Here is a 24,635-nt window from a genome sequence, read left to right on the forward strand (position 1 = left end):
TCACCGGAAAGCATAGAAGGTGGGGACTCGAAAGGTTGACCCCCTCCTAACCATATCTAAAGGCTAGGAATCCATTGGTGAGGTCGGTTTTTACATCCGAATTCAAGTGAGCCTAACCCTAACCCTAAGTTGGTTTTTTCCCCCTATGGGATTTCCCCATGTATTTCACCGGAAAGCATAGAAGGTGGGGACTCGAAAGGTTGACCCCCTCCTAACCATATCTAAAGGCTAGGAATCCATTGGTGAGGTCGGTTTTTACCTCCGAATTCGAAGGGGCCTAACCCTAAACCTTAGTTGGTTTTTTCCCCCTATGGGATTTCCCCATGTATTTCACCGGAAAGCATAGAAGGTGGGGACTCGAAACGTTGACCCCCACCTAACCAAATCTAAAGGCTAGGAATCCATTGGTGAGGTCAGTTTTTCCCTCCGAATTCAAGGGGGCCTATCCCTAACCCTAAGTTGGTTTTTTCCCCCTATGGGATTTCCCCATGTATTTCACCAGAAAGCATAGAAGGTGGGGAATCGAAACGTTGACCCCCTCCTAACTATATCTAAAGGCTAGGAATCCATTGGTGAGGTCGGTTTTTACCTCCGAATTCGAAGGGGCCTAACCCTAACCATAAGTTGGTTTTTTCCCCCTATGGGATTTCTCCGTGCATTTCACCGGAAAGCATAGAAGGTGGGGACTCGAATCGTTGACTCCCTCCTAACCTTATCTAAAGGCTAGGAATCCGTAGGTGAGATGGGTTTTTACCTCCGAATTCAAGGGAGCCTAACCCTAATCCTAAGTTGGTTTTTTCCCCCTATGGGATTTCTCCGTGCATTTCACCAGAAAGCATAGAAGGTGGGAACTCGAAATGTTGTCCCCTCCTAACCATATCTAAAGGCTAGGAATCCATTAGTGAGGTCGGCTTTTCCCTCTGAATTCAAGGGGGCCCAATCAAACCCAAAGTTGGTTTTTTCCCATTATGGGATTTCCCCATGTATTTCACCAGAAAGCATAGAAGGTGGGGACTCGAAAAGTTGCCCCCTCCTAACCATATCTAAAGGCTAGGAATCCATTGGTGAGGTCGGTTTTTCCCTCCGAATTCAAGGGGGCCTAACCCTAACCCTAAGTTGGTTTTTTCCCCCTATTGGATTTCCCCATGTATTTCACCGGAAAGCATAGAAGGTGGGGACTCGAAACGTTGACCCCCTCCTAATCATATCTAAAGGCTAGGAATCGATTGGTGAGGTCGGTTTTTACCTCCGAATTCAAGTGAGCCTAACCCTAACCCTAAGTTGGTTTTTTTCCCCTATGGGATTTCCCCATGTATTTCACCGGAAAGCATAGAAGGTGGGGACTCGAAAGCTTGACCCCCTCCTAACCATATCTAAAGGCTAGGAATCCATTGGTGAGGTCGGTTTTTACCTCCGAATTCGAAGGGGCCTAACCCTAACCCTAAGTTGGTTGTTTCCCCCTATGGGATTTTCCCATGTATTTCACCGGAAAGCATAGAAGGTGGGGACTCGAAACGTTGACCCCCTCCTAACCATATCTAAAGGCTAGGAATCCATTGGTGAGGTCAGTTTTTCCCTCCGAATTCAAGGGGGCCTATCTCTAACCCTAAGTTGGTTTTTTCCCCCTATGGGATTTCCCCATGTATTTCACCGGAAAGCATAGAAGGTGGGGAATCGAAACGTTGACCCCCTCCTAACCATATCTAAAGGCTAGGAATCCATTGGTGAGGTCGGTTTTTACCTCCGAATTCGAAGGGGCCTAACCCTAACCATAAGTTGGTTTTTTCCTCCTATGGGATTTCCCCATGTATTTCACCGGAGAGCATAGAAGGTGGGGACTCGAAAAGTTGCCCCCTCCTAACCATATCCAAAAGCTAGGAATCCATTGGTGAGGTCGGTTTTTCCCTCCGAATTCAAGGGGGCCTAACCCTAACCCTAAGTTGTTTTTTCCCCCTATGGGATTTCCCCATGTATTTCACCGGAAATCATAGAAGGTGGGGACTCAAAACGTTGACCCCCTCCTAACCATATCTAAAGGCTAGGAATCCATTGGTGAGGTCAGTTTTTCCCTCCGAATTCAAGGGGGCCTAACCCTAACCCTAAGTTGGTTTTTTCCCCCTATTGGATTTCCCCATATATTTCACCGGAAAGCATAGAAGGTGGGGACTCAAAAAGTTGACCCTCTCCTAAACATATATAATGGCTTGAAATCCAATGGTGAAGTAGAATTCAAGAGGGCCTAACCCAAACCCTAAGTTGGTTTTTTCCCCCTATTGGATTTCCCCATGTATTTCACCGGAAAGCATAGAAGGTGGGGACTCGAAATGTTGACCCCCTCCTAACCATATCTAAAGGCTAGGATTCCATTGGTGAGGTCGGTTTTTACCTCCGAATTCAAGTGAGCCTAACCCTAACCCTAAGTTGGTTTTTTCCCCCTATGGGATTTCCCCATGTATTTCACCGGAAAGCATAGAAGGTGGGGACTCGAAAGGTTGACCCCCTCCTAACCATATCTAAAGGCTAGGAATCCATTGGTGAGGTCGGTTTTTACATCCGAATTCAAGTGAGCCTAACCCTAACCCTAAGTTGGTTTTTTCCCCCTATGGGATTTCCCCATGTATTTCACCGGAAAGCATAGAAGGTGGGGACTCGAAAGGTTGACCCCCTCCTAACCATATCTAAAGGCTAGGAATCCATTGGTGAGGTCGGTTTTTACCTCCGAATTCGAAGGGGCCTAACCCTAAACCTTAGTTGGTTTTTTCCCCCTATGGGATTTCCCCATGTATTTCACCGGAAAGCATAGAAGGTGGGGACTCGAAACGTTGACCCCCACCTAACCAAATCTAAAGGCTAGGAATCCATTGGTGAGGTCGGTTTTTACCTCCGAATTCGAAGGGGCCTAACCCTAACCATAAGTTGGTTTTTTCCCCCTATGGGATTTCCCCATGTATTTCACCGGAAACCATAGAAGGTGGGGACTCGAATCGTTGACTCCCTCCTAACCTTATCTAAAGGCTAGGAATCCGTAGGTGAGATGGGTTTTTACCTCCGAATTCAAGGGAGCCTAACCCTAACCCTAAGTTGGTTTTTCCCCCCTATGGGAATTCCCCATGTATTTCACCGGAAAGCATAGAAGGTGGGGACTCGAAAGGTTGACCCCCTCCTAACCATATCTAAAGGCTAGGAATCCATTGGTGAGGTCGTTTTTTCCCTCTGAATTCAAGGGGGCCCAACCCAACCCAAAGTTGGTTTTTTCCCATTATGGGATTTCCCCATGTATTTCACCAGAGAGCATAGAAGGTGGGGACTCGAAAAGTTGCCCCCTCCTAACCATATCCAAAAGCTAGGTATCCATTGGTGAGGTCGGTTTTTCCCTCCGAATTCGAAGGGGCCTAACCCTAACCCTAAGTTGTTTTTTCCCCCTATGGGATTTCCCCATGTATTTCACCGGAAAGCATAGAAGGTGGGGACTCGAAACGTTGACCCCCTCCTAACCATATCTAAAGGCTAGGAATCCATTGGTGAGGTCAGTTTTTCCCTCCGAATTCAAGGGGGCCTAACCCTAACCCTAAGTTGGTTTTTTCCCCCTATGGGATTTCCCCATATATTTCACCGGAAAGCATAGAAGGTGGAGACTCGAAACGTTGACCATCTCCTAACCATATCTAAAGGCTAGGAATCCATTGGTGAGGTCGGTTTTTACCTCCGAATTCGAAGGGCCTAACCCTAACCCTAAGTTGGTTTTTTCCCCCTATGGGATTTCCCCATGTATTTCACCGGAAAGCATAGAAGGTGGAGACTCAAAATGTTGACCCCCTCATAACCATATCTAAAGGCTAGGAATCCATTGGTGAGGTCGGTTTTTCCCTCCGAATTCAAGTGAGCGTAACCCTAACCCTAAGTTGGTTTTTTCCCCCTATGGGATTTCCCCATGTATTTCACCGGAAAGCATAGAAGGTGGGGACTCGAAAGCTTGACCCCCTCCTAACCATATCTAAAGGCTAGGAATCCATTGGTGAGGTCGGTTTTTCCCTCCGAATTCAAGAGGGCCTAACCCAAACCTAAGTTGGTTTTTTCCCCTTATGAGATTTCCCCATGTATTTCACCGGAAAGCATAGAAGGTGGGGACTGAAAAAGTTGACCCTCTCCTAAACATATATAATGGCTTGAAATCCAATGGTGAAGTAGAATTCAAGAGGGCCTAACCCAAACCCTAAGTTGGTTTTTTCCCCCTATTGGATTTCCCCATGTATTTCACCGGAAAGCATAGAAGGTGGGGACTCGAAATGTTGACCCCCTCCTAACCATATCTAAAGGCTAGGATTCCATTGGTGAGGTCGGTTTTTACCTCCGAATTCAAGTGAGCCTAACCCTAACCCTAAGTTGGTTTTTTCCCCCTATGGGATTTCCCCATGTATTTCACCGGAAAGCATAGAAGGTGGGGACTCGAAAGGTTGACCCCCTCCTAACCATATCTAAAGGCTAGGAATCCATTGGTGAGGTCGGTTTTTACATCCGAATTCAAGTGAGCCTAACCCTAACCCTAAGTTGGTTTTTTCCCCCTATGGGATTTCCCCATGTATTTCACCGGAAAGCATAGAAGGTGGGGACTCGAAAGGTTGACCCCCTCCTAACCATATCTAAAGGCTAGGAATCCATTGGTGAGGTCGGTTTTTACCTCCGAATTCGAAGGGGCCTAACCCTAAACCTTAGTTGGTTTTTTCCCCCTATGGGATTTCCCCATGTATTTCACCGGAAAGCATAGAAGGTGGGGACTCGAAACGTTGACCCCCACCTAACCAAATCTAAAGGCTAGGAATCCATTGGTGAGGTCAGTTTTTCCCTCCGAATTCAAGGGGGCCTATCCCTAACCCTAAGTTGGTTTTTTTCCCCTATGGGATTTCCCCATGTATTTCACCAGAAAGCATAGAAGGTGGGGAATCGAAACGTTGACCCCCTCCTAACCATATCTAAAGGCTAGGAATCCATTGGTGAGGTCGGTTTTTACCTCCAAATTCGAAGGGGCCTAACCCTAACCATAAGTTGGTTTTTTCCCCCTATGGGATTTCCCCATGTATTTCACCGGAAAGCATAGAAGGTGGGGACTCGAATCGTTGACGCCCTCCTAACCTTATCTAAAGGCTAGGAATCCATAGGTGAGGTCGGTTTTTACCTCCGAATTCAAGGGATCCTAACCCTAACCCTAAGTTGGTTTTTTCCCCCTATGGGATTTCCCCATGTATTTCACCGGAAAGCATAGAAGGTGGGGACTCGAAAGGTTGACCCCCTCCTAACCATATCTAAAGGCTAGGAATCCATTGCTGAGGTCGTTTTTTCCCTCTGAATTCAAGGGGGCCCAACCCAACCCAAAGTTGGTTTTTTCCCATTATGGGATTTCCCCATGTATTTCACCGGAGAGCATAGAAGGTGGGGACTCGAAAAGTTGCCCCCTCCTAACCATATCCAAAAGCTAGGAAGCCATTGGTGAGGTCGGTTTTTCCCTCCGAATTCAAAGGGGCCTAACCCTAACCCCAAGTTGTTTTTTCCCCCTATGGGATTTCCCCATGTATTTCACCGGAAAGCATAGAAGGTGGGGACTCGAAACGTTGACCCCCTCCTAACCATATCTAAAGGCTAGGAATCCATTGGTGAGGTCAGTTTTTCCCTCCGAATTCAAGGGGGCCTAACCCTAACCCTAAGTTGGTTTTTTCCCCCTATGGGATTTCCCCATATATTTCACCGGAAAGCATAGAAGGTGGAGACTCGAAACGTTGACCCCCTCCTAACCATATCTAAAGGCTAGGAATCCATTGGTGAGGTCGGTTTTTACCTCCGAATTCGAAGGGGCCTAACCCTAACCCTAAGTTGGTTTTTTCCCCTTATGGGATTTCCCCATGTATTTCACCGGAAAGCATAGAAGGTGGGGACTCAAAAAGTTGACCCTCTCCTAAACATATATAATGGCTTGAAATCCAATGGTGAAGTCGAATTCAAGAGGGCCTAACCGTAACCCTAAGTTGGTTTTTTCGCCCTATGGGATTTCTCCGTGAATTTCACCAGAAAGCATAGAAGGTGGGAACTCGAAATGTTGCCCCCTCCTAACCATATCTAAAGGCTAGGAATCCTTTAGTGAGGTCGGCTTTTCCCTCTGAATTCAAGGGGGCCCAACCAAACCCAAAGTTGGTTTTTTCCCATTATGGGATTTCCCCATGTATTTCACCAGAAAGCATAGAAGGTGGGGACTCGAAAAGTTGCCCCCTCCTAACCATATCTAAAGGCTAGGAATCCATTGGTGAGGTCGGTTTTTCCCTCCGAATTCAAGGGGGCCTAACCCTAACCCTAAGTTGGTTTTTTTCCCCTATTGGATTTCCCCATGTATTTCACCGGAAAGCATAGAAGGTGGGGACTCAAAACGTTGACCCCCTCCTAACCATATCTAAAGGCTAGGAATCCATTGGTGAGGTCGGTTTTTACCTCCGAATTCAAGTGAGCCTAACCCTAACCCTAAGTTGGTTTTTTCCCCCTATGGGATTTCCCCATGTATTTCACCGGAAAGCATAGAAGGTGGGGACTCGAAAGGTTGACCCCCTCCTAACCATATATAAAGGCTAGGAATCCATTGGTGAGGTCGTTTTCCCCCTCTGAATTCAAGGGGGCCCAACCCAACCCAAAGTTGGTTTTTTCCCATTATGGGATTTCCCCATGTATTTCACCGGAAAGCATAGAAGGTGGGGACTCGAAACGTTGACCCCCTCCTAACCATATCTAAAGGCTAGGAATCCATTGGTGAGGTCAGTTTTTCCCTCCGAATTCAAGGGGGCCTAACCCTAACCCTAAGTTGGTTTTTTCCCCCTATGGGATTTCCCCATATATTTCACCGGAAAGCATAGAAGGTGGAGACTCGAAACGTTGACCCCCTCCTAACCATATCTAAAGGCTAGGAATCCATTGGTGAGGTCGGTTTTTACCTCCGAATTCGAAGGGGCCTAACCCTAACCCTAAGTTGGTTTTTTCCCCCTATGGGATTTCCCCATGTATTTCACCGGAAAGCATAGAAGGTGGAGACTCGAAACGTTGACCCCCTCCTAACCATATCTAAAGGCTAGGAATCCATTGGTGAGGTCGGTTTTTCCCTCCGAATTCAAGGGGGCCTAACCAAAACCTAAGTTGGTTTTTTCCCCTTATGGGATTTCCCCATGTATTTCACCGGAAAGCATAGAAGGTGGGGACTCAAAAAGTTGACCCTCTCCTAAACATATATAATGGCTTGAAATCCAATGGTGAAGTCGAATTCAAGAGGGCCTAACCGTAACCCTAAGTTGGTTTTTTCGCCCTATGGGATTTCTCCGTGCATTTCACCAGAAAGCATAGAAGGTGGGGACTCGAAAGGTTGACCCCCTCCTAACCATATCTAAAGGCTAGGAATCCATTGGTGAGGTCGGTTTTTACCTCCGAATTCGAAGGGGCCTAACCCTAACCCTAAGTTGGTTTTTTCCCCCTATGGGATTTCCCCATGTATTTCACCGGAAAGCATAGAAGGTGGGGAATCGAAACGTTGACCCCCTCCTAACCATATCTAAAGGCTAGGAATCCATTGGTGAGGTCGGTTTTTACCTCCGAATTCGAAGGGGCCTAACCCTAAACATAAGTTGGTTTTTCCCCCCTATGGGATTTCCCCATGTATTTCACCGGAAAGCATAGAAGGTGGGGACTCGAATCGTTGACCCCCTCCTAAACATATCTAAAGGCTAGGAATCCGTAGGTGAGGTGGGTTTTTACCTCCGAATTCAAGGGAGCCTAACCCTAACCCTAAGTTGGTTTTTTCCCCCTATGGGATTTCCCCATGTATTTCACCGGAGAGCATAGAAGGCGGGGACTCGAAAAGTTGCCCCCTCCTAACCATATCCAAAAGCTAGGAATCCATTGGTGAGGTCAGTTTTTCCCTCCGAATTCAAGGGGGCCTAACCCTAACCCTAAGTTGGTTTTTTCCCCCTATGGGATTTCCCCATATATTTCACCGGAAAGCATAGAAGGTGGAGACTCGAAACGTTGACCCACTCCTAACCATATCTAAAGGCTAGGAATCCATTGGTGAGGTCGGTTTTTACCTCCGAATTCGAAGGGCCTAACCCTAACCCTAAGTTGGTTTTTTCCCCCTATGGGATTTCCCAATATATTTCACCGGAAAGCATAGAAGGTGGAGACTCGAAACGTTGACCCCCTCCTAACCATATCTAAAGGCTAGGAATCCATTGGTGTGGTCGGTTTTTACCTCCGAATTCGAAGGGCCTAACCCTAACCCTAAGTTGGTTTTTTCCCCCTATGGGATTTCCCCATGTATTTCACCGGAAAGCATAGAAGGTGGAGACTCGAAACGTTGACCCCCTCCTAACCATATCTAAAGGCTAGGAATCCATTGGTGAGGTCGGTTTTTCCCTCCGAATTGAAGGGGGCCTAACCCAAACCTAAGTTGGTTTTTTCCCCTTATGGGATTTCCCCATGTATTTCACCGGAAAGCATAGAAGGTGGGGACTCAAAAAGTTGACCCTCTCCTAAACATATATAATGGCTTGAAATCCAATGGTGAGGTCGGTTTTTCCCTCCGAATTCAAGGGGGCCTAACCCAAAACTAAGTTGGTTTTTTCCCCTTATGGGATTTCCCCATGTATTTCACCGGAAAGCATAGAAGGTGGGGACTCAAAAAGTTGACCCTCTCCTAAACATATATAATGGCTTGAAATCCAATGGTGAAGTCGGTTTTTCCCTCCGAATTCAAGGGGGCCTAACCCAAAACTAAGTTGGTTTTTTCCCCTTATGGGATTTCCCCATGTATTTCACCGGAAAGCATAGAAGGTGGGGACTCAAAAAGTTGACCCTCTCCTAAACATATATAATGGCTTGAAATCCAATGGTGAAGTCGAATTCAAGAGGGCCTAACCCTAACCCTAAATTGGTTTTTTCCCCCTATTGGATTTCCCCATGTATTTCACCGGAAAGCATAGAAGGTGGAGACTCGAAACGTTGACCCCCTCCTAACCATATCTAAAGGCTAGGAATCCATTGGTGAGGTCGGTTTTTCCCTCCGAATTGAAGGGGGCCTAACCCAAACCTAAGTTGGTTTTTTCCCCTTATGGGATTTCCCCATGTATTTCACCGGAAAGCATAGAAGGTGGGGACTCAAAAAGTTGACCCTCTCCTAAACATATATAATGGCTTGAAATCCAATGGTGAGGTCGGTTTTTCCCTCCGAATTCAAGGGGGCCTAACCCAAAACTAAGTTGGTTTTTTCCCCTTATGGGATTTCCCCATGTATTTCACCGGAAAGCATAGAAGGTGGGGACTCAAAAAGTTGACCCTCTCCTAAACATATATAATGGCTTGAAATCCAATGGTGAAGTCGAATTCAAGAGGGCCTAACCCTAACCCTAAATTGGTTTTTTCCCCCTATTGGATTTCCCCATGTATTTCACCGGAAAGCATAGAAGGTGGGGACTCGAAACGTTGACCCCCTCCTAACCATATCTAAAGGCTAGGAATCCATTGGTGAGGTCGGTTTTTACCTCCGAATTCAAGTGAGCCTAACCCTAACCCTAAGTTGGTTTTTTCCCCCTATGGGATTTCCCCATGTATTTCACCGGAAAGCATAGAAGGTGGGGACTCGAAAGGTTGACCCCCTCCTAACCATATCTAAAGGCTAGGAATCCATTGGTGAGCTCGGTTTTTACCTCCGAATTCGAAGGGCCTAACCCTAACCGTAAGTTGGTTTTTTCCCCCTATGGGATTTCCCCATGTATTTCACCGGAAAGCATAGAAGGTGGAGACTCGAAACGTTGACCCCCTCCTAACCATATCTAAAGGCTAGGAATCCATTGGTGAGGTCGGTTTTTCCCTCCAAATTCAAGGGGTCCTAACCCAAACCTAAGTTGGTTTTTTCCCCTTATGGGATTTCCCCATGTATTTCACCGGAAAGCATAGAAGGTGGGGACTCAAAAAGTTGACCCTCTCCTAAACATATATAATGGCTTGAAATCCAATGGTGAGGTCGGTTTTTACCTCCGAATTCGAAGGGGCCTAACCCTAACCCTAAGTTGGTTTTTTCCCCCTATGGGATTTCCCCATGTATTTCACCGGAAAGCATAGAAGGTGGAGACTCGAAACGTTGACCCCCTCCTAATCATATCTAAAGGCTAGGAATCCATTGGTGAGGTCGGTTTTTCCCTCCGAATTCAAGGGGGCCTAACCCAAACCTAAGTTGGTTTTTTCCCCTTATGGGATTTCCCCATGTATTTCACCGGAAAGCATAGAAGGTGGGGACTCAAAAAGTTGACCCTCTCCTAACCATATGTAAAGGCTAGGAATCCATTGGTGGGTCGGTTTTTCCCTCCGAATTCAAGGGGGCCTAACCCTAACCCTAAGTTGGTTTTTTCCCCCTATTGGATTTCCCCATGTATTTCACCGGAAACCATAGAAGGTGGGGACTCGAAACGTTGACCCCCTCCTAACCATATCTAAAGGCTAGGAATCCATTGGTGAGGTCGGTTTTTACCTCCGAATTCAAGTGAGCCTAACCCTAACCCTAAGTTGGTTTTTTCCCCCTATGGGATTTCCCCATGTATTTCACCGGAAAGCATAGAAGGTGGGGACTCGAAAGGTTGACCCCCTCCTAACCATATCTAAAGGCTAGGAATCCATTGGTGAGGTCGTTTTTCCCCTCTGAATTCAAGGGGGCCCAACCCAACCCAAAGTTGGTTTTTTCCCATTATGGGATTTCCCCATGTATTTCACCGGAAAGCATAGAAGGTGGGGACTCGAAACGTTGACCCCCTCCTAACCATATCTAAAGGCTAGGAATCCATTGGTGAGGTCAGTTTTTCCCTCCGAATTCAAGGGGGCCTAACCCTAACCCTAAGTTGGTTTTTTCCCCCTATGGGATTTCCCCATATATTTCACCGGAAAGCATAGAAGGTGGAGACTCGAAACGTTGACCCCCTCCTAACCATATCTAAAGGCTAGGAATCCATTGGTGAGGTCGGTTTTTACCTCCGAATTCGAAGGGGCCTAACCCTAACCCTAAGTTGGTTTTTTCCCCCTATGGGATTTCCCCATGTATTTCACCGGAAAGCATAGAAGGTGGAGACTCGAAACGTTGACCCACTCCTAACCATATCCAAAGGCTAGGAATCCATTGGTGAGGTCGGTTTTTCCCTCCGAATTCAAGGGGGCCTAACCAAAACCTAAGTTGGTTTTTTCCCCTTATGGGATTTCCCCATGTATTTCACCGGAAAGCATAGAAGGTGGGGACTCAAAAAGTTGACCCTCTCCTAAACATATATAATGGCTTGAAATCAAATGGTGAAGTCGAATTCAAGAGGGCCTAACCGTAACCCTAAGTTGGTTTTTTCGCCCTATGGGATTTCTCCGTGCATTTCACCAGAAAGCATAGAAGGTGGGGACTCTTAAGGTTGACCCCCTCCTAACCATATCTAAAGGCTAGGAATCCATTGGTGAGGTCGGTTTTTACCTCCGAATTCGAAGGGGCCTAACCCTAACCCTAAGTTGGTTTTTTCCCCCTATGGGATTTCCCCATGTATTTCACCGGAAAGCATGAAGGTGGGGAATCGAAACGTTGACCCCCTCCTAACCATATCTAAAGGCTAGGAATCCATTGGTGAGGTCGGTTTTTACCTCCGAATTCGAAGGGGCCTAACCCTAACCATAAGTTGGTTTTTTCCCCCTATGGGATTTCCCCATGTATTTCACCGGAAAGCATAGAAGGTGGGGACTCGAATCGTTGACCCCCTCCTAACCATATCTAAAGGCTAGGAATCCGTAGGTGAGGTGGGTTTTTACCTCCGAATTCAAGGGAGCCTAACCCTAACCCTAAGTTGGTTTTTTCCCCCTATGGGATTTCCCCATGTATTTCACCGGAAAGCATAGAAGGTGGGGACTCGAAAGGTTGACCCCCTCCTAACCATATCTAAAGGCTAGGAATCCATTGGTGAGGTCGGTTTTTACCTCCGAATTCGAAGGGGCCTAACCCTAACCATAAGTTGGTTTTTTCCCCCTATGGGATTTCCCCATGTATTTCCCCGGAAAGCATAGAAGGTGGGGACTCGAATCATTGACCCCCTCCTAACCATATCTAAAGGCTAGGAATCCGTAGGTGAGGTGGGTTTTTACCTCCGAATTCAAGGGAGCCTAACCCTAACCCTAAGTTGGTTTTTTCCCCCTATGGGATTTCCCCATGTATTTCACCGGAAAGCATAGAAGGTGGGGACTCGAAAGGTTGACCCCCTCCTAACCATATCTAAAGGCTAGGAATCCGTAGGTGAGGTGGGTTTTTACCTCCGAATTCAAGGGAGCCTAACCCTAACCCTAAGTTGGTTTTTTCCCCCTATGGGATTTCCCCATGTATTTCACCGGAAAGCATAGAAGGTGGGGACTCGAAAGGTTGACCCCCTCCTAACCATATCTAAAGGCTAGGAATCCATTGGTGAGGTCGGTTTTTACCTCCGAATTCGAAGGGGCCTAACCCTAACCATAAGTTGGTTTTTTCCCCCTATGGGATTTCCCCATGTATTTCACCGGAAAGCATAGAAGGTGGGGACTCGAATCGTTGACCCCCTCCTAACCATATCTAAAGGCTAGGAATCAATTGGTGAGGTCGTTTTTTCCCTCTGAATTCAAGGGGGCCCAACCCAACCCAAACTTGGTTTTTTCCCATTATGGGATTTCCCCATGTATTTCACCGGAGAGCATAGAAGGCGGGGACTCGAAAAGTTGCCCCCTCCTAACCATATCCAAAAGCTAGGAATCCATTGGTGAGGTCAGTTTTTCCCTCCGAATTCAAGGGGGCCTAACCCTAACCCTAAGTTGGTTTTTTCCCCCTATGGGATTTCCCCATATATTTCACCGGAAAGCATAGAAGGTGGAGACTCGAAACGTTGACCCACTCCTAACCATATCTAAAGGCTAGGAATCCATTGGTGAGGTCGGTTTTTACCTCCGAATTCGAAGGGCCTAACCCTAACCCTAAGTTGGTTTTTTCCCCCTATGGGATTTCCCAATATATTTCACCGGAAAGCATAGAAGGTGGAGACTCGAAACGTTGACCCACTCCTAACCATATCTAAAGGCTAGGAATCCATTGGTGTGGTCGGTTTTTACCTCCGAATTCGAAGGGCCTAACCCTAACCCTAAGTTGGTTTTTTCCCCCTATGGGATTTCCCCATGTATTTCACCGGAAAGCATAGAAGGTGGAGACTCGAAACGTTGACCCCCTCCTAACCATATCTAAAGGCTAGGAATCCATTGGTGAGGTCGGTTTTTCCCTCCGAATTCAAGGGGGCCTAACCCAAACCTAAGTTGGTTTTTTCCCCTTATGGGATTTCCCCATGTATTTCACCGGAAAGCATAGAAGGTGGGGACTCAAAAAGTTGACCCTCTCCTAAACATATATAATGGCTTGAAATCCAATGGTGAGGTCGGTTTTTCCCTCCGAATTCAAGGGGGCCTAACCCAAACCTAAGTTGGTTTTTTCCCCTTATGGGATTTCCCCATGTATTTCACCGGAAACCATAGAAGGTGGGGACTCAAAAAGTTGACCCTCTCCTAAACATATATAATGGCTTGAAATCCAATGGTGAAGTCGAATTCAAGAGGGCCTAACCCTAACCCTAAATTGGTTTTTTCCCCCTATTGGATTTCCCCATGTATTTCACCGGAAAGCATAAAAGGTGGGGACTCGAAACGTTGACCCCCTCCTAACCATATCTAAAGGCTAGGAATCCATTGGTGAGGTCGGTTTTTACCTCCGAATTCGAAGGGCCTAACCCTAACCCTAAGTTGGTTTTTTCCCCCTATGGGATTTCCCCATGTATTTCACCGGAAAGCATAGAAGGTGGAGACTCGAAACGTTGACCCCCTCCTAACCATATCTAAAGGCTAGGAATCCATTGGTGAGGTCGGTTTTTCCCTCCAAATTCAAGGGGGCCTAACCCAAACCTAAGTTGGTTTTTTCCCCTTATGGGATTTCCCCATGTATTTCACCGGAAAGCATAGAAGGTGGGGACTCAAAAAGTTGACCCTCTCCTAAACATATATAATGGCTTGAAATCCAATGGTGAGGTCGGTTTTTCCCTCCGAATTCAAGGGGGCCTAACCCAAACCTAAGTTGGTTTTTTCCCCTTATGGGATTTCCCCATGTATTTCACCGGAAAGCATAGAAGGTGGGGACTCAAAAAGTTGACCCTCTCCTAAACATATATAATGGCTTGAAATCCAATGGTGAAGTCGAATTCAAGAGGGCCTAACCCTAACCCTAAATTGGTTTTTTCCCCCTATTGGATTTCCCCATGTATTTCACCAGAAAGCATAGAAGGTGGGGACTCGAAACGTTGACCCCCTCCTAACCATATCTAAAGGCTAGGAATCCATTGGTGAGGTCGGTTTTTACCTCCGAATTCAAGTGAGCCTAACCCTAACCCTAAGTTGGTTTTTTCCCCCTATGGGATTTCCCCATGTATTTCACCGGAAAGCATAGAAGGTGGGGACTCGAAACGTTGACCCCCTCCTAACCATATCTAAAGGCTAGGAATCCATTGGTGAGGTCGGTTTTTACCTCCGAATTCGAAGGGCCTAACCCTAACCCTAAGTTGGTTTTTTCCCCCTATGGGATTTCCCCATGTATTTCACCGGAAAGCATAGAAGGTGGAGACTCGAAACGTTGACCCCCTCCTAACCATATCTAAAGGCTAGGAATCCATTGGTGAGGTCGGTTTTTCCCTCCAAATTCAAGGGGGCCTAACCCAAGCCTAAGTTGGTTTTTTCCCCTTATGGGATTTCCCCATGTATTTCACCGGAAAGCATAGAAGGTGGGGACTCAAAAAGTTGACCCTCTCCTAAACATATATAATGGCTTGAAATCCAATGGTGAAGTCGAATTCAAGAGGGCCTAACCGTAACCCTAAGTTGGTTTTTTCGCCCTATGGGATTTCTCCGTGCATTTCACCAGAAAGCATAGAAGGTGGGAACTCGAAATGTTGCCCCCTCCTAACCATATCTAAAGGCTAGGAATCCATTAGTGAGGTCGGCTTTTCCCTCTGAATTCAAGGGGGCCCAACCAAACCCAAAGTTGGTTTTTTCCCATTATGGGATTTCCCCATGTATTTCACCAGAAAGCATAGAAGGTGGGGACTCGAAAAGTTGCCCCCTCCTAACCATATCTAAAGGCTAGGAATCCATTGGTGAGGTCGGTTTTTCCCTCCGAATTCAAGGGGGCCTAACCCTAACCCTAAGTTGTTTTTTTCCCCCTATGGGATTTCCCCATGTATTTCACCGGAAAGCATAGAAGGTGGGGACTCGAAAGGTTGACCCCCTCCTAACCATATCTAAAGGCTAGGAATCCATTAGTGAGGTCGGCTTTTCCCTCTGAATTCAAGGGGGCCCAACCAAACCCAAAGTTGGTTTTTTCCCATTATGGGATTTCCCCATGTATTTCACCAGAAAGCATAGAAGGTGGGGACTCGAAAAGTTGCCCCCTCCTAACCATATCTAAAGGCTAGGAATCCATTGGTGACGTCGGTTTTTCCCTCCGAATTCAAGGGGGCCTAACCCTAACCCTAAGTTGGTTTTTTCCCCCTATGGGATTTCCCCATGTATTTCACCGGAAAGCATAGAAGGTGGGGACTCGAAACGTTGACCCCCTCCTAACCACATCTAAAGGCTAGGAATCCATTGGTGAGGTCAGTTTTTCCCTCCGAATTCAAGGGGGCCTAACCCTAACCCTAAGTTGGTTTTTCCCCCCTATGGGATTTCCCCATATATTTCATCGGAAAGCATAGAAGGTGGAGACTCGAAACGTTGACCCCCTCCTAACCATATCTAAAGGCTAGGAATCCATTGGTGAGGTCAGTTTTTACCTCCGAATTCGGAGGGGCCTAACCCTAACCCTAAGTTGGTTTTTTCCCCCTATGGGATTTCCCCATGTATTTCACCGGAAAGCATAGAAGGTGGAGACTCGAAACGTTGACCCCCTCCTAACCATATCTAAAGGCTAGGAATCCATTGGTGAGGTCGGTTTTTCCCTCCGAATTCAAGGGGGCCTAACCCAAACCTAAGTTGGTTTTTTCCCCTTATGGGATTTCCCCATGTATTTCACCGGAAAGCATAGAAGGTGGGGACTCAAAAAGGTGACCCTCTCCTAAACATATATAATGGCTTGAAATCCAATGGTGAAGTCGAATTCAAGAGGGCCTAACCGTAACCCTAAGTTGGTTTTTTCGCCCTATGGGATTTCTCCGTGCATTTCACCAGAAAGCATAGAAGGTGGGGACTCGAAAGGTTGACCCCCTCCTAACCATATCTAAAGGCTAGGAATCCATTGGTGAGGTCGGTTTTTACCTCCGAATTCGAAGGGGCCTAACCCTAACCATAAGTTGGTTTTTTCCCCCTATGGGATTTCCCCATGTATTTCCCCGGAAAGCATAGAAGGTGGGGACTCGAATCGTTGACCCCTCCTAACCATATCTAAAGGCTAGGAATCCATTGGTGAGGTCGGTTTTTCCCTCCGAATTCAAGGGGGCCTAACCCAAACCTAACTTGGTTTTTTCCCCTTATGGGATTTCCCCATGTATTTCACCGGAAAGCATAGAAGGTGGGGACTCAAAAAGTTGACCCTCTCCTAAACATATATAATGGCTTGAAATCCAATGGTGAAGTCGAATTCAAGAGGGCCTAACCGTAACCCTACGTTGGTTTTTTCGCCCTATGGGATTTCTCCGTGCATTTCACCAGAAAGCATAGAAGGTGGGGACTCGAAAGGTTGACCCCCTCCTAACCATATCTAAAGGCTAGGAATCCATTGGTGAGGTCGTTTTTTCCCTCTGAATTCAAGGGGGCCCAACCCAACCCAAAGTTGGTTTTTTCCCATTATGGGATTTCCCCATGTATTTCACCGGAAAGCATAGAAGGTGGGGACTCGAAACGTTGACCCCCTCCTAACCACATCTAAAGGCTAGGAATCCATTGGTGAGGTCAGTTTTTCCCTCCGAATTCAAGGGGGCCTAACCCTAACCCTAAGTTGGTTTTTTCCCCCTATGGGATTTCCCCATATATTTCACCGGAAAGCATAGAAGGTGGAGACTCGAAACGTTGACCCCCTCCTAACCATATCTAAAGGCTAGGAATCCATTGGTGAGGTCGGTTTTTACCTCCGAATTCGGAGGGGCCTAACCCTAACCCTAAGTTGGTTTTTTCCCCCTATGGGATTTCCCCATGTATTTCACCGGAAAGCATAGAAGGTGGAGACTCGAAACGTTGACCCCCTCCTAACCATATCTAAAGGCTAGGAATCCATTGGTGAGGTCGGTTTTTCCCTCCGAATTCAAGGGGGCCTAACCCAAACCTAAGTTGGTTTTTTCCCCTTATGGGATTTCCCCATGTATTTCACCGGAAAGCATAGAAGGTGGGGACTCAAAAAGTTGACCCTCTCCTAAACATATATAATGGCTTGAAATCCAATGGTGAAGTCGAATTCAAGAGGGCCTAACCGTAACCCTAAGTTGGTTTTTTCGCCCTATGGGATTTCTCCGTGCATTTCACCAGAAAGCATAGAAGGTGGGGACTCGAAAGGTTGACCCCCTCCTAACCATATCTAAAGGCTAGGAATCCATTGGTGAGGTCGGTTTTTACCTCCGAATTCGAAGGGGCCTAACCCTAACCATAAGTTGGTTTTTTCCCCCTATGGGATTTCCCCATGTATTTCCCCGGAAAGCATAGAAGGTGGGGACTCGAATCATTGACCCCCTCCTAACCATATCTAAAGGCTAGGAATCCGTAGGTGAGGTGGGTTTTTACCTCCGAATTCAAGGGAGCCTAACCCTAACCCTAAGTTGGTTTTTTCCCCCTATGGGATTTCCCCATGTAATTCACCGGAAAGCATAGAAGGTGGGGACTCGAAAGGTTGACCCCCTCCTAACCATATCTAAAGGCTAGGAATCCATTGGTGAGGTCGGTTTTTACCTCCGAATTCGAAGGGGCCTAACCCTAACCATAAGTTGGTTTTTTCCCCCTATGGGATTTCCCCATGTATTTCACCGGAAAGCATAGAAGGTGGGGACTCGAATCGTTGACCCCCTCCTAACCATATCTAAAGGCTAGGAATCCATTGGTGAGGTCGTTTTTTCCCTCTGAATTCAAGGGGGCCCAACCCAACCCAAAGTTGGTTTTTTCCCATTATGGGATTTCCCCATGTATTTCACCGGAGAGCATAGAAGGTGGGGACTCGAAAAGTTGCCCCCTCCCAACCATATCCAAAACCTAGAAATCCATTGGTGAGGTCAGTTTTTCCCTCCGAATTCAAGGGGGCCTAACCCTAACCCTAAGTTGGTTTTTTCCCCCTATGGGATTTCCCCATATATTTCACCGGAAAGCATAGAAGGTGGAGACTCGAAACGTTGACCCACTCCTAACCATATCTAAAGGCTAGGAATCCATTGGTGAGGTCGGTTTTTACCTCCGAATTCGAAGGGCCTAACCCTAACCCTAAGTTGGTTTTTTCCCCCTATGGGATTTCCCAATATATTTCACCGGAAAGCATAGAAGGTGGAGACTCGAAACGTTGACCCCCTCCTAACCATATCTAAAGGCTAGGAATCCATTGGTGTGGTCGGTTTTTACCTCCAAATTCGAAGGGCCTAACCCTAACCCTAAGTTGGTTTTTTCCCCCTATGGGATTTCCCCATGTATTTCACCGGAAAGCATAGAAGGTGGAGACTCGAAACGTTGACCCCTTCCTAACCATATCTAAAGGCTAGGAATCCATTGGTGAGGTCGGTTTTTCCCTCCGAATTCAAGGGGGCCTAACCCAAACCTAAGTTGGTTTTTTCCCCTTATGGGATTTCCCCATGTATTTCACCGGAAAGCATAGAAGGTGGGGACTCAAAAAGTTGACCCTCTCCTAAACATATATAATGGCTTGAAATCCAATGGTGAAGTCGAATTCAAGAGGGCCTAACCGTAACCCTAAGTTGGTTTTTTCGCCCTATGGGATTTCTCCGTGCATTTCACCAGAAAGCATAGAAGGTGGGGACTCGAAAGGTTGACCCCCTCCTAACCATATCTAAAGGCTAGGAATCCATTGGTGAGGTCGGTTTTTACCTCCGAATTCGAAGGGGCCTAACCCTAACCATAAGTTGGTTTTTTCCCCCTATGGGATTTCCCCATGTATTTCCCCGGAAAGCATAGAAGGTGGGGACTCGAATCGTTGACCCCCTCCTAACCATATCTAAAGGCTAGGAATCCGTAGGTGAGGTGGGTTTTTACCTCCGAATTCAAGGGAGCCTAACCCTAACCCTAAGTTGGTTTTTTCCCCCTATTGGATTTCCCCATGTAATTCACCGGAAAGCATAGAAGGTGGGGACTCGAAAGGTTGACCCCCTCCTAACCATATCTAAAGGCTAGGAATCCATTGGTGTGGTCGGTTTTTACCTCCGAATTCGAAGGGCCTAACCCTAACCCTAAGTTGGTTGTTTCCCCCTATGGGATTTCCCCATGTATTTCACCGGAAAGCATAGAAGGTGGAGACTCGAAACGTTGACCCCCTCCTAACCATATCTAAAGGCTAGGAATCCATTGGTGAGGTCGGTTTTTCCCTCCGAATTCAAGGGGGCCTAACCCAAACCTAAGTTGGTTTTTTCCCCTTATGGGATTTCCCCATGTATTTCACCGTAAAGCATAGAAGGTGGGGACTCAAAAAGTTGACCCTCTCCTAAATATATATAATGGCTTGAAATCCAATGGTGAGGTCGGTTTTTCCCTCCGAATTCAAGGGGGCCTAACCCAAACCTAAGTTGGTTTTTTCCCCTTATGGGATTTCCCCATGTATTTCACCGGAAAGCATAGAAGGTGGGGACTCAAAAAGTTGACCCTCTCCTAAACATATATAATGGCTTGAAATCCAATGGTGAAGTCGAATTCAAGAGGGCCTAACCCTAACCCTAAGTTGGTTTTTTCCCCCTATTGGATTTCCCCATGTATTTCACCGGAAAGCATAGAAGGTGGGGACTCGAAACGTTGACCCCCTCCTAACCATATCTAAAGGCTAGGAATCCATTGGTGAGGTCGGTTTTTACCACCAAATTCAAGTGAGCCTAACCCTAACCCTAAGTTGGTTTTTCCCCCCTATGGGATTTCCCCATGTATTTCACCGGAAAGCATAGAAGGTGGGGACTCGAAACGTTGACCCCCTCCTAACCATATCTAAAGGCTAGGAATCCATTGGTGAGGTCGGTTTTTACCTCCGAATTCGAAGGGCCTAACCGTAACCCTAAGTTGGTTTTTTCCCCCTATGGGATTTCCCCATGTATTTCACCGGAAAGCATAGAAGGTGGAGACTCGAAACGTTGACCCCCTCCTAACTATATCTAAAGGCTAGGAATCCATTGGTGAGGTCGGTTTTTCCCTCCGAATTCAAGGGGGCCTAACCCAAACCTAAGTTGGTTTTTTCCCCTTATGGGATTTCCCCATGTATTTCACCGGAAAGCATAGAAGGTGGGGACTAAAAAAGTTGACCCTCTCCTAACCTTATCTAAAGGCTAGGAATCCATAGGTGAGGTGGGTTTTTACCTCCGAATTCAAGGGAGCCTAACCCTAACCCTAAGTTGGTTTTTTCCCCCCTATGGGATTTCCCCATGTATTTCACCGGAAAGCATAGAAGGTGGGGACTCGAAAGGTTGACCCCCTCCTAACCATATCTAAAGGCTAGGAATCCATTGGGGAGGTCGTTTTTTCCCTCTGAATTCAAGGGGGCCCAACCCAACCCAAAGTTGGTTTTTTCCCATTATGGGATTTCCCCATGTATTTCACCGGAGAGCATAGAAGGTGGGGACTCGAAAAGTTGCCCCCTCCTAACCATATCCAAAAGCTAGGAATCCATTGGTGAGGTCAGTTTTTCCCTCCGAATTCAAGGGGGCCTAACCCTAACCCTAAGTTGGTTTTTTCCCCCTATGGGATTTCCCCATATATTTCACCGGAAAGCATAGAAGGTGGAGACTCAAAACGTTGACCCACTCCTAACCATATCTAAAGGCTAGGAATCCATTGGTGAGGTCGGTTTTTACCTCCGAATTCGAAGGCCCTAACCCTAACCCTAAGTTGGTTTTTTCCCCCTATGGGATTTCCCCATATATTTCACCGGAAAGCATAGAAGGTGGAGACTCGAAACGTTGACCCCCTCCTAACCATATCTAAAGGCTAGGAATCCATTGGTGAGGTCGGTTTTTACCTCCGAATTTGAAGGGCCTAACCCTAACGCTAAGTTGGTTTTTTCCCCCTATGGGATTTCCCCATGTATTTCACCGGAAAGCATAGAAGGTGGAGACTCGAAACGTTGACCCCCTCCTAACCATATCTAAAGGCTAGGAATCCATTGGTGAGGTCGGTTTTTCCCTCCGAATTCAAGGGGGCCTAACCCAAACCTAAGTTGGTTTTTTCCCCTTATGGGATTTCCCCATGTATTTCACCGGAAAGCATAGAAGGTGGGGACTCAAAAAGTTGACCCTCTCCTAAACATATATAATGGCTTGAAATCCAATGGTGAGGTCGGTTTTTCCCTCCGAATTCAAGGGGGCCTAACCCAAACCTAAGTTGGTTTTTCCCCCTTATGGGATTTCCCCATGTATTTCACCGGAAAGCATAGAAGGTGGGGACTCAAAAAGTTGACCCTCTCCTAAACATATATAATGGCTTGAAATATAATGGTGAAGTCGAATTCAAGAGGGCCTAACCCTAACCCTAAGTTGGTTTTTTCACCCTATGGGATTTCCCCATGTATTTCACCGGAAAGCATAGAAGGTGGGGACTCGAAACGTTGACCCCCTCCTAACCATATCTAAAGGCTAGGAATCCATTGGTGAGGTCGGTTTTTACCTCCGAATTCAAGTGAGCCTAACCCTAACCCTAAGTTGGTTTTTTCCCCCTACGGGATTTCCCCATGTATTTCACCGGAAAGCATATAAGGTGGCGAATCGAAACGTTGACCCCCTCCTAACCATATCTAAAGGCTAGGAATCCATTGGTGAGGTCGGTTTTTACCTCCGAATTCGAAGGGGCCTAACCCTAACCCTAAGTTGTTTTTTCCCCCTATGGGATTTCCCCATGTATTTCACCGGAAAGCATAGAAGGTGGGGACTCGAATCGTTGACTCCCTCCTAACCTTATCTAAAGGCTAGGAATCCGTAGGTGAGGTGGGTTTTTACCTCCGAATTCAAGGGAGCCTAACCCTAACCCTAAGTTGGTTTTTTCCCCCTATGGGATTTCCCCATATATTTCACCGGAAAGCATAGAAGGTGGAGACTCGAAACGTTGACCCACTCCTAACCATATCTAAAGGCTAGGAATCCATTGGTGAGGTCGGTTTTTACCTCCGAATTCGAAGGGCCTAACCCTAACCTAAGTTGGTTTTTTCCCCTTATGGGATTTCCCCATGTATTTCACCGGAAAGCATAGAAGGTGGGGACTCAAAAAGTTGACCCTCTCCTAAACATATATAATGGTTTGAAATATAATGGTGAAGTCGAATTCAAGAGGGCCTAACCGTAACCCTAAGTTGGTTTTTTCGCCCTATGGGATTTCTCCGTGTATTTCACCAGAAAGTATAGAAGGCGGGGACTCGAAATGTTGCCCCCTCCTAACCATATCTAAAGGCTAGGAATCCATTGGTGAGGTCGGTTTTTCCCTCTGAATTCAAGGGGGCCTAACCCAACCCAAAGTTGTTTTTTTCCCGTTATGGGATTTCCCCATGTATTTCACCGGAAAGCATAGAAGGTGGGACTCGAAAAGTTGCCCCCTCCTAACCACATCCAAAAGCTAGGAATCCATTGGTGAGGTCGGTTTTTTCCTCCAAATTCAAGGGGGCCTAACCCTAACCCTAAGTTAGTTTTTCCCCCCTATGGGATTTCCTCATGTATTTCACCGGAAAGCATAGAAGGTGGGGACTCGAATCGTTGACCCCCTCCTAACCATATCTAAAGGCTAGGAATCCATTGGTGAGGTCGGTTTTTCCCTCCGAATTCGAAGGGGCCTAACCCAAACATAAGTTGGTTTTTTCCCCTTATGGGATTTCCCCATGTATTTCACCGGAAAGCATAGAAGGTGGGGACTCAAAAAGTTGACCCTCTCCTAAACATATATAATGGCTTGAAATCCAATGGTGAAGTCGAATTCAAGAGGGCCTAACCGTAACCCTAAGTTGGTTTTTTCGTCCTATGGGATTTCTCCGTGTATTTCACCAGAAAGCGTAGAAGGTGGGGACTCGAAACATTGACCCCCTCCTAACCATATCTAAAGGCTGGGAATCCATTGGTGAGGTCAGTTTTTCCCTCCAAATTCAAGGGGGCCTAACCCTAACCCTAAGCTGATTTTTTCCCCCTATGGGATTTCCCCATGTATTTCCCCGGAAAGCATGGAAGGTGGGGACTCGAAACGTTGACCCCCTCCTAAGCATATCTAAAGGCTAGGAATCCATTGGTGAGGTCAGTTTTTCCCTCCGAATTCAAGGGGGCCTAACCCTAACCCTAAGTTGGTTTTTTCCCCCTATGAGATTTCCCCATGTATTTCACCGGAAAGCATAGAAGGTGGGGACTCGAAACGTTGACCCCCTCCTAACCATATCTAAAGGCTTGGAATCCATTGGTGAGGTCAGTTTTTCCCTCCAAATTCAAGGGGGCCTAACCCTAACCCTAAGTTGGTTTTTTCCCCCTATGGGATTTCCCCATGTATTTCCCCGGAAAGCAGAGAAGGTGGGGACTCGAAACGTTGACCCCCTCCTAACCATATCTAAAGGCTAGGAATCCATTGGTGAGGTCAGTTTTTCCCTCCGAATTCAAGGGGGCCTAACCCTAACTCTAAGTTGGTTTTTTCCCCCTATGAGATTTCCCCATGTATTTCACCGGAAAGCATAGAAGGTGGGGACTCGAAACGTTGACCCCCTCCTAACCATATCTAAAGGCTGGGAATCCATTGGTGAGGTCAGTTTTTCCCTCCGAATTCAAGGGGGCCTAACCCTAACCCTAAGTTGGTTTTTCCCCCCTATGGGATTTCCCCATGTATTTCACCGGAAAGCATAGAAGGTGGGGACTCGAACCGTTGATCCCCTCCTAAAGATATCTAAAGGCTCGGAATCCATTGGTGAGGTCAGTTTTTCCCTCCGAATTCAAGGGGGCCTAACCCTAACCCTAAGTTGGTTTTTTCCCCCTATGGGATTTCCCCATGTATTTCACCGGAAAGCATAGAAGGTGGGGAATCGAAACGTTGACCCCCTCCTAACCATATCTAAAGGCTAGGAATCCATTGGTGAGGTCGGTTTTTACCTCCGAATTCGAAGGGGCCTAACCCTAACCCTAAGTTGGTTTTTTCCCCCTACGGGATTTCCCCATGTATTTCACCGGAAAGCAGAGAAGGTGGAGACTCGAAACGTTGACCCCCTCCTAACCATATCTAAGGGCTAGGAATCCATTGGTGAGGTCGGTTTTTCCCTCTGAATTCAAGGGGGCCCAACCCAACCCAAAGTTGGTTTTTTCCCATTATGGGATTTCCCCATGTATTTCACCGGAGAGCATAGAAGGTGGGGACTCGAA

This window comes from Natrix helvetica, assembly GCF_964273705.1.
Source record: "Natrix helvetica genome assembly, chromosome: 3".
NCBI classification, from domain to species: domain Eukaryota; kingdom Metazoa; phylum Chordata; class Lepidosauria; order Squamata; family Natricidae; genus Natrix; species Natrix helvetica.